At 42.1% G+C, this 9680-nt stretch overlaps 1 pseudogene across 1 annotated transcript; it reads left to right on the forward strand.

Annotated features, from left to right (window-relative positions):
• Positions 1–2172: 2172 nt before the first annotated feature.
• On the forward strand, positions 2173–6739 carry LOC309581486 (annotated as a pseudogene). The gene is made up of 4 exons: positions 2173–2362; positions 2912–3044; positions 5289–5455; positions 6525–6739. The product of its transcript is annotated as an uncharacterized misc_RNA (transcript).
• Positions 6740–9680: the final 2941 nt, after the last annotated feature.

Genomic DNA, 9680 nt, shown 5'->3' on the forward strand with positions numbered 1-9680 from the left:
CCAGGTAGTAAGTACAGAATATCACGGCAAATAATTAATGTTAGGGATCTGTGTTCAACGCCACTTAGCTTTTGATCTCAAGCTTTAAAAAGATGAATTGTTAGCAATACAGTGTAAGATAGACACCTTCTTAATGGGTTATAGAAGCTTGTGTTTAAAACATTTGGCTTCCCATGTCAAAACGCTTCTCTTTCTCTACACAAAGTGGCACTCTGTCCTATGCCACTAACTGGCCTGGCTTTAGCAGGTCCTGTGAGTCATTGAAGCCCACACAGGAGTAAACAGTTAGAAGTTATCATCTACAAAGTAACTACTTCTTGGTGTGTTAGTGTTTTTAATGCCTTTAATTTGCAAACTCTTTTGCTTCCTGTTCGTTTTGCTTGTTGTATGACTTTGCCTTGAGAAGAGGTGATTGTGCTCAAGGATGTCAGACACACCTTGCTCTCTCTGTGGTGGAATGACTGGGGCAGGTGTACATGTACAAGGCAGTAAATACAATGCTGGAGTCCCTGCTGTGGCATCAGAAGAAACAGGTCTCATTTATCTTAGTTTTGTTTCTTTACTTTTGACTTTGGTTTTGACTTTGGTTTGACTATGAATATCGCAACTTCCTTTCTGAATCTCTTTTTACATCTAGACTGGACTCTCAATGGTTATGGCTGTGTCTGCTCCACAAAGTCCTCCTAAGAAAGCAAACACAGAATCTCTGATTCATCATTTATCTGGGCTTTGTTTCAGTGTATACTGAAACTTAAACTGTTGTTTTGAGACCGGGACAGGGCTTGAGACTCAAGACTGAGACACTGGGTGAGGTTCTCCAAGGTGTGGTGAGCTAGTCTATCAGCTTGCTGCTGCCAAAAGGAACAGGACCACACATGGAAAGGACAGCAGGGGAGCCAGCCTTCTCCTTCTGGATAGCCAGCTCTTTCATCAGCTTAGCTATGTGTGGTACTGGAGCCTAAAACTATGGGTTTTGTCCAACTTACACTGCTGTAAAGTAATTTTCTGGTGATAAATGCAGGCAAACAGAGCTGTGGTTTGAATTGCTATTGTGTTTTCTGGTTTTCAGTAACCATGAAGACTTGTCAACAAAGTTACTTTCTGTTATAGTGAGATCCTTTAGATTGTGCAAAAGCCTTCTGTTCCACCACTGTCTTTTTATATCTTAAAAAGTGTAAGAAAGAGTTTGGATGAAATTCTGGAGTCAGAGAAACAAAATCACTTGATAGAAAGGGTTGATTTGTATATAATTATGACATGTGATGTAGAGTTAAGTCTGTCCACTCAAAATTACCTGATGCTGTAAAATTGGATTTGCCCAGAGTTCAAAGGGAGAATTTTGCTAATATTATTGGGAACTTTATCATTGCAGTTAATGTTTTATAAGAAAATCTCTTTTATTTCTTCCTCCAACTCATTATTTTAAGAAAAATGTCTGCCTTGCTTCCTCATGATCTTTTCCCTGTTTCTTTACCACTTCCTTATCTCATGTGTTTTCTCCGTTCTCCATTTTGTATCCACTTGTCAGCATAGCCACCTTTGACAATGAAATTATGGAGAGGGACACAGCTCTATGATGTTAATGTGAGTCCCCATAGTCACTGTTCACAGTTCAGGGATGCCGGAAGCCTCACTTATATTTGGTTTGTAAATAAAAAAAAAAAAAATCACCAACATTGCCAAGGAATTAGAAGGGGGAAGAAGGAGCTCTGGGCGGTGGGGTTAGTTAGAGTTTAGCTACTGGAAATTCTGATTCAAACATTCATGCATGGGAAATAAATAATGTAGGTCAAGTCCTGATTTAACTCACTTATTTAGTAAGGTAATACAGGAAACATTTGTCTGGTTTGGGGGAGGTGCGATAGGTTTGTTTATTTTTGCTTCCCAGATGCGGTGTTTATATGATTTTCTCCTAGGTCAGAACAGGAGGAATCAAAATACCATCTCTTCTTTTTCTGCAGTGCTAATTAGGTCAAGTAATTGATGTATCCAGTGCTCTGGGCTTCTCCAGTAACAGGCTATGATGTGAACAGCACCCAGAGTATTTGTGATTCATCTGGGTGGAATGCAAAGGCACAGAGGTGCTTACCTGGGATTGATGTTGTGTGCCAGCTCTGTGGCAGGATAACACCTGTGCAGGTGCCTGCAGAGAGCAAACCATGGTGGAGTTGCATGAGGTCACACAAAAGCACTGCAGAGACAGAGGTTGTAAAAGGAATTGTTTATCTGTTCAGCTTCTCCTGTGGAAGGTTCAGAAAGATCACACTCAAGACATTCCCTATCCTAAATCAGCTGTTTTCATACTGGTTCAAAGATTGGATCATGAGGGATCTAAGGGTTGGTGTGTTTCAGATTCCTCAAAGTAAGCAGAGAGAAAAACATACTCAAGCTTCCCTTTTGTATATCATGGTTTTCATAATCTGTCTCCTGTGTGGGTTTCTGTTCTTTCTGATGTCATCAGGTTATGTGGGAGCTTTAAGCTTGGAAGTTCCTTGAGTCATTAGCAATTTACTTGCATATCTGCAGGAAAATAACTTTCCTATAATCAGATGTTCCATGGTACCGTTTCAAAGACAGGACACTACTCAAAATATAAAGTACTAGCATCGTTTTCCTATAAACAAAGTATCATGGTCTTTAAAATCCACCTTGCAAAATCAGGTCTGGTAGGTATTCACAGGCATAACCATCCCACTAATAGGAGGCCTAACTGAACAGTTGTTCTGGTTCTTTGTCTAATTTATAATTAGCAAGAGCCCATAACGTAAAACAGCATTGGCTTTTGCCACTAACTGGCCTGGCTTTATCAGGTTCTGAACTGGAATTTTCATAAAGGTTGTCAGGTTTTCAGCAGCAAAGTTTTACTTAAAAACAATAATCAAGGATACCAATTTTTTTTTTTTTATTCTAGAAACAGATTTTTACTTTCTGGGGCTTTTAGGAGTTTGGCTGACCAGATTACTTTTGCCAAATATAATTACCTCCTTTCTGCTTTCTGCTGCTTGATGACAGATATTATATTTGAGGCTTCACATAATATCTGGGTGAGGTTTATTTTGTACCATGAAATATTTCCACAGGACTTGGAGGTTTTGTTCACTGCTGCTTCGAAGTATTGGCAAGATGTCCTGTCTTTTTCATCTAACGGGCAGATGTTATTTAGGTGAGAATCCAGACCTCCAGATTCTCAGTTTATTGTTGTTCCACTCCTGCAGCTGCTCTGTGGTGAGAATTTCACCATGTCAGTAAAGTTTGCTTTGTTTTCCTGAGGATGGAGCTGGCACAGCTCCTGTAGCACAGAGTCCTGTGCAGAGGAGATGGCTGGAGACTCATGGAGGCGTCTCCTGCATAAAGAGTGGTGTAGGCAGCTTCACATTTACCCCCAGGATGTCACTGTGAATCATGATTTGGGTCCTGGTCTTCTCCATGGTCTTCTACATGCAGTTTCCTGCAATGACTTAATGTTTGATGGGTTTATGTCTGTCGTTTATTCAGAAGCTAACTTATTAAATTGCTGTTCACATCATAATAAATGGATATGTAGAGCTCTGGCCTGTCAGGTAACTTAGCAATTTTTTCTCTGTCTTCTTTTCAGTCTTTCTGGCAGCTCATTATAATGTGTCATGTTTTTGTGTTTTACATTAAAATCTTCTTGTGCATCTGATGAATTGAAGTCTTTAGTCATAAAATGGTAGGAATCTGAAATTTTCAGACAGAATTTGGAAAACTTTAGGTACTTACTCAGAAACAGTAGAAGTTAATGACATATGTGAATTATATATATGAATGAAAATAGACTGTCTCATACTGCACAGACTGATGCTGAGGAGAAGAGAAGGATGTGTGGTTTTAAGGCAAATCTTTGTAGCAACATCTCATGCAGTTCCATCTTCTGTCAGATCTAGGCTCATTCAGCATCCTAATTTCAACTAAACATTGTCCCCTAATGGTTCACTGGACACCTTCTCAGACTCTAGAATTATGAAAAATTACATGGAAGCCTTCACTTACAGCATCAATAACATTTTGACTGGTGTCATTCAGGTGGAGGATGAATCTGTTTTATATCCTTAGTGACATTTCCCTATGTACATTCTTCATACAACTGTGAGGAGGATACTGTCTGCACTTTGCAAGTGCTGGCGTGGAGTTGATGGTCATTTTGCATCTTCTTGTTGCTCATTTTCTCTTTGTATCTCATTTAAAGGTTATTTGGGTTGTAACAGTCCTTACAGCTGTCTGTCACTGGGAGCAGTATTTGTTTACTAGTATTGACTTTTCTCCAGGGATAAATTTTGAACTTAAGTGAAATGTTTTAACTGTACTTCTTGATGTGGTTTTGCTGCTTTATTTATTTTCCTCTCTGTTTTATAGCCTCTGTGGTAGAATCACAGAATCTCCTGTGTCAGAAGGGACCCCACAAGGACCATCCAGTCCAGTACCTGGCCCTGCACAGACACCCCAAAATCCCACCCTGTGCACCCCTGGCAGCGCTGTCCAAACACTCCTGGAGCTCTGGCAGCCTCGGGGCTGTGCCCATTCCCTGGGGAGCCTGGGCAGTGCCCAGCACCCTCTGGGGGAAGAACCTTTCCCTGATCTCCAGCCTGACCCTGCCCTGGCACAGCCCCAGCCCTTCCCTGGGTCCTGTCCCTGTTCACAGAGAGCAGAGACAGGTGCCTACCCCTCGTGAGGAAGCTGCAGACCTCTGGGGTCTCCTCTCAGTCTCCTCCAGCTGAACAAGCCAAGTGACCTCAGCTGCTCCTTGTATGGCTTCCCCTCTAGATCCCTCATCATCTTCTTGTCCCTCGGATGCTTTCTAACAGCTTTAGATCTTTCCTGTATTGTGGCACCAAGAAGTGCCCCAGCACTTGAGGTGAGGCCACACCAGCATAGAGCAGAGCAGGATAATCCCCATCTTTGACCTCCCAGGACAGGGATGTCTCTCCTGGCTGCCAGGGCACTGCTGACCTATGTTCACCTTGCTATGACTAGGGACCCCCAGGTCCCTTTCCACAGACTGCTCCCTGGTCTGTCCATATGTCCAGGGTTGCCCCATCCCAGGTGCAGAATCCAGTACTTGCTTTTGTTAAACTTCATACAGCTGGTGATTGCCCAGCCCTCTAATTTGTCAGAGTCTCTCTGCAGAGTCTCTCTGCCTTCAAGGGATTTGACAGCTCCTCCCAGTTTAGTGTTGTCAGCAAACTTACTCAGTATGCCTTCAAGTCTCCTGTGTCCCAGTGGTTTACGAAGATGTTGAAGAGAAATGAACCTAGGATGGAGCCCTGCAGATAGCAGACTTTGAGAAGAATTTTTTTTTTGACAGCTGTGTCATCAAAGAAAGGTTCTTTCTGACTCTTTATGATGCTGTGCTGGCTGCTTTGGACAAGCATAAAAAGTTAGGTGAGGTAGAATCGACTGCAAAACAGTTTGCTGAAGTCTAGCAGAACAGCAGAAGGTAGAATATTTGGCTTGACATTTAAGCCTTCATGTTAAATTATCCTGTTAGGAACTTAAATGTTGCCATGGAGTTGAGGAAATGGGGCTGGGCAAATCCTCCTTTGAATTCTCCATTTTTTTCACCAATACTTGTCTTTTTGTAATGGATCGATAATCCAATTTGTTGCTTTGAGTCCTGTGTTCCTGTTTGGGCAAAGACATCTTTGTGTTCAAGCTGGAAAGGCATCCTGCTGAGTTTTGCAGCAGAGAATGACCTTGTTATTGTTTCCATTTCTCTGACAGAGTGAGGACCCTGCCAGGATAGGGCAAAAGCTCCAAGTTTTTTCTTTCCAGAGGTTACTGCACCAGCTGTCTTAGGGCTTATGGGGGAAGTAAAGGACAGAGATAGCTTGATTTCCTGAAGAACTGGAGTTTATGCACACGCCTTTTCTGTCAGTATTGTGCAATAATTTTTAAGCTTGGTGGCTGTCTCAGCCAAGTTTGAATAGGCAGGTGGCTGGAAGTTCCAGGAAAAGCCATTGTTCTGAGTAAAATATTCCAATAGTTGCTCCGCCTAGGGAAAGAACCCAGTCTTGGCTAATCATCCTATGCTGGGGTCCTATGCCTGAAGGAGGCAAGAAGGAGGAGAAAAACCTCTCCAAATCTGCAGGAAAGCAGAGTTCATGAGTTCTGTTGCTCTTGAAACAACTTGTTTAACTCTCTTATCTTGACATTGTACATAGTAGTCTAATGTAAGGATATTGACCTTTTGGACTCTCTCCCCCATAGAAAAAACTTCAAAGAATGAAGGTGACAGTAAATATTCCCCAATCTCCTTTTAATGCAGGTGGTGGGAGGGTTGGGAGCAGCCCCCAGACAGGAGGTGACTGTTTCCCCAGGAGCCCCCTTTGAGATGAGGCTGGGCTCATCATCTGTGAGTTCAGTTCCTCCAGAGGTGGGGATTTGGACTGTCCTTTGCTCCCATGCCAGCAGGGCCCTCTCGCTGCTCAGACAGTGTTACCTTGTTATGGGAACTACACTTGACCACCTTTACAGTGTGGCCACCCTTGGCTCAGAGTTATATCCAGATATGAACTTGGCTTTTGAAGAAGAATAAATACTTTTTCTCTGCAAAAAACTGTGACAACAAAGTTCTGCATGAAGGGCAATGTCAGAGGTCTCATGCTCAGCCCAGAATAAAACAGAGCCAAGCTCTTCCCAGCAGCATGATACTCCACCCATTCAATTGGATTTCCAGGACCCAGGCTGGAGAAAGAGATGGAGGTATATCAGCAATCCCTGAAGGACAACTTTTGGGGGATTCAGATTTCAGTAGAGAGGACAAAAGTACAGCTAAGCAACAGTTCTGGTGATTCTTTATCAGCCGTTGATCCTCTTTTCATTCTTTCTGTTCCACAGTTCTTAAAAATAGCCTAACTAATGCCTCCAGAAATTCTGTTTTTCTAAATAAAAAGCAACACTTACTTATTTCAAGTATTTTCAAATCGATATGCTACACAGCAATGCCAAAAGCAGAGAAATTTCAATGTATAATTCCTAGTTTTGTAGCTACTTTAAAAAAATTATTTGGACTTGGTTTTCAAAATTCTGTAGAAGTTTAAATGTCCTAACTCAGCACTTCTTAAATATGTCTTTCTTGCTAGTAAGTAAAATCAATCTAGTGTAATTCAACAGATTACATGCTGACAGTTTTATTATTTTCAGATGTATTTAGAATGATGTGAAGCTTCAAAGAAAACATTTTATTACTACTCTTCATCACTATGCTGAAGCTGATATTGAGTGCACCAGCATAACAGGGTGTCCCTCCATAATTTCTTCCTCAGTCCCTTTCTAATCCACCAGAACTAAACCCCAGTAGGCAATCTAATATTTTTGTTCATATCTTTTAGTCCTGTACTGAAATAGTGGAGAATGGAGGAATGCATTCCCTTTGTTCTGAAGAGGCAGGAAAATTGTAGACTTAGCACTTGAGATAAATAAACTTAGCCCTTGAGAAAAAAAAAAAAATCAACTTAGTTATATTGTCTGGAGATCAGCCATGGAGTTTGATGCAGTAAATGTGACCTAGGTTTCTGCTGAAAGCAGAAGTATTTAACTACACCAGCAATACACATCACAAGGCTTCACCATATCCTGTCTGAAGAATTCTCTCCTGGCACAAATTGCCTTGTGTGAAGAGTTGCAGGTGAATTATTTTTGATGGATGGCCAGCACTGTGAGTACGTACAATTCAGACCCCATTTTAGGGCAAAGCTTGAATTCAAATGATGGATCCTTTGTATACTGATCATGTGCCCTGGGCTAAATCTGTTAACATGTGAGCAGCTCTAAATTTTGCTGCTGGGCATTTTGTGGTTTCTGGGTGTGCAGTAACAGCGAAGTGGCTCCTCTGAATTCTGTTCCTCCTAGCTGTAAAATTGTATCAATGATGTGATGGCTAATTTGAACATTAATATTAGTATTAAATTATCTGTAGTGTTTTCCACTGGGTTCTTCTAATGTTATTTTCATTTTTTGCCATTTAAATTTTGATTGCTTCCAAGCAGTTTCTAGATGGAAGCCAGAGTACTGCAGGGCAAAAAGTGTAATGGTAAAGGGTTTTAGTGAACATTACTGTGTAGAGTTTCTTACTGCAGAGGAAACTGAATCCTGGAACTTTTTGGACTGAAAGACAGGAAAAACTGAAGGCCCAAATGGTATTGAGTAATTCTCAAACCACATATGCTTCCCTACATTGTTCTGGACAGTGGCTTCATGCCAAGCTCCTCTCAGCTCTGTTCAAAACGAGTAATGTAAAACCCCTGAAAACCTTAGCCCTCATTTCCAGATTCTATTTATTCTACTACAGCAGCCTTGATTTAAGATGAAATGGATTCCTAGCTATTGGTACCATGAAAGGTCTCCACTGAAAACTTAAAGAGATTTTTTTTTTTGTCTTATTCAGCAAAGTTCCAAATCTTCCCTTCCTACCACAATGACTGCAGAGTTTAGCACCAGGGGACAAATCAGGCGTCAGAATGTCAGCATGCAAATTACGGGTATTCATGTTGCAAAACAAATATCCTGCTGAGAGAAAGTCCAGTCAATCCTGATCTTTTTCCCTTGCAGGTGTGCAGTGCCATAACATTGTTCCCACATACAGACACAAGGCTTCTGTGTTCAGCCAAGCACAACTCCCTGGACATGGGCTGTGAAGTGACAAAGCACCTGCTTTATTGCCCCATATATTCCACCTATATCTAAAAACCCACAGAAGTCAGAGTTTGAAGGCCTGTCTATAGTTTTTGTTGGCAGCCTGACGTTCTCACCTGACATAGTTGCAACAACTACAATTGTTTTACACTCAGCAATATTCTAATGTTCTTCCCAGCTAGTGGGATGCCACAATGTTTTCCTGGCAGGGCTTGCTGCAGAAACCCAGGCTGCTCTCCCACTGCACTGAATTAGAGGATACAGATCCCCAGACATGCACATTGTCATTGCTGATGGTGCAGTGTGCATATTGTTGTGATTTTATTCCATATTCCCTGCTCTGTTGTGCTTTTATTCACATGCTACCCTTGTGCAGAAGTAGCTGCAGAAGACATAAAGCAACTGAGGAGTCTCGGTGTCATGTAGAGCGTGGCAGGAGCAGTTCTTGGGGCCATGCATGGCAATGTGTCCCTCTGCACTGGGAAGCTTGGAGGAAGGACCAGATAAACCACTTAGGTAAGGGCATAGTCTGGGGACATTTATTCTGCTCTAAACAACAGTGCCAGGCTGGTTGTGGAAAGATGACTCTATCTTGGCTTAGGCCTGGCTCAACAACCCCTTGATGGTGCTACTCTCATTGTGTTTTCTACCTCAAATTAGGAAAGTGTGGAAGAAACATGGCAAGGAGGAAGATGCTCAGTAGTCTCTTGTTTTTGTAGCAGAACTCTGGGGGGGGGGGGGGGGGTCCTCATTCAGACTGGTGGCAGCTACTGCTCAAGGGAATACAATGCCAGCCTGCACATGTGCTTCACTGTGGCTTTCCAAATCCAGCCATGTTTTTGTCACCCCCACATGAAGAAACCTGTAGGGAACAGAACAACCTGCCAGTGTGAGCACACACCTTTCCAGAGCCAACAGCACGAGTCACTCTGTACAGATATATGATGACAGGTAGGCTCCAGAGATTATAATCTTCTCTGGTCTGTAATGTTGTGTCTTCTTTGAGGTAGGACATTGCTGTGCAATGC

The sequence above is a fragment of the Coloeus monedula genome, assembly GCF_965178545.1.
Source record: "Coloeus monedula genome assembly, chromosome: 23".
NCBI classification, from domain to species: Eukaryota; Metazoa; Chordata; class Aves; order Passeriformes; family Corvidae; genus Coloeus; species Coloeus monedula.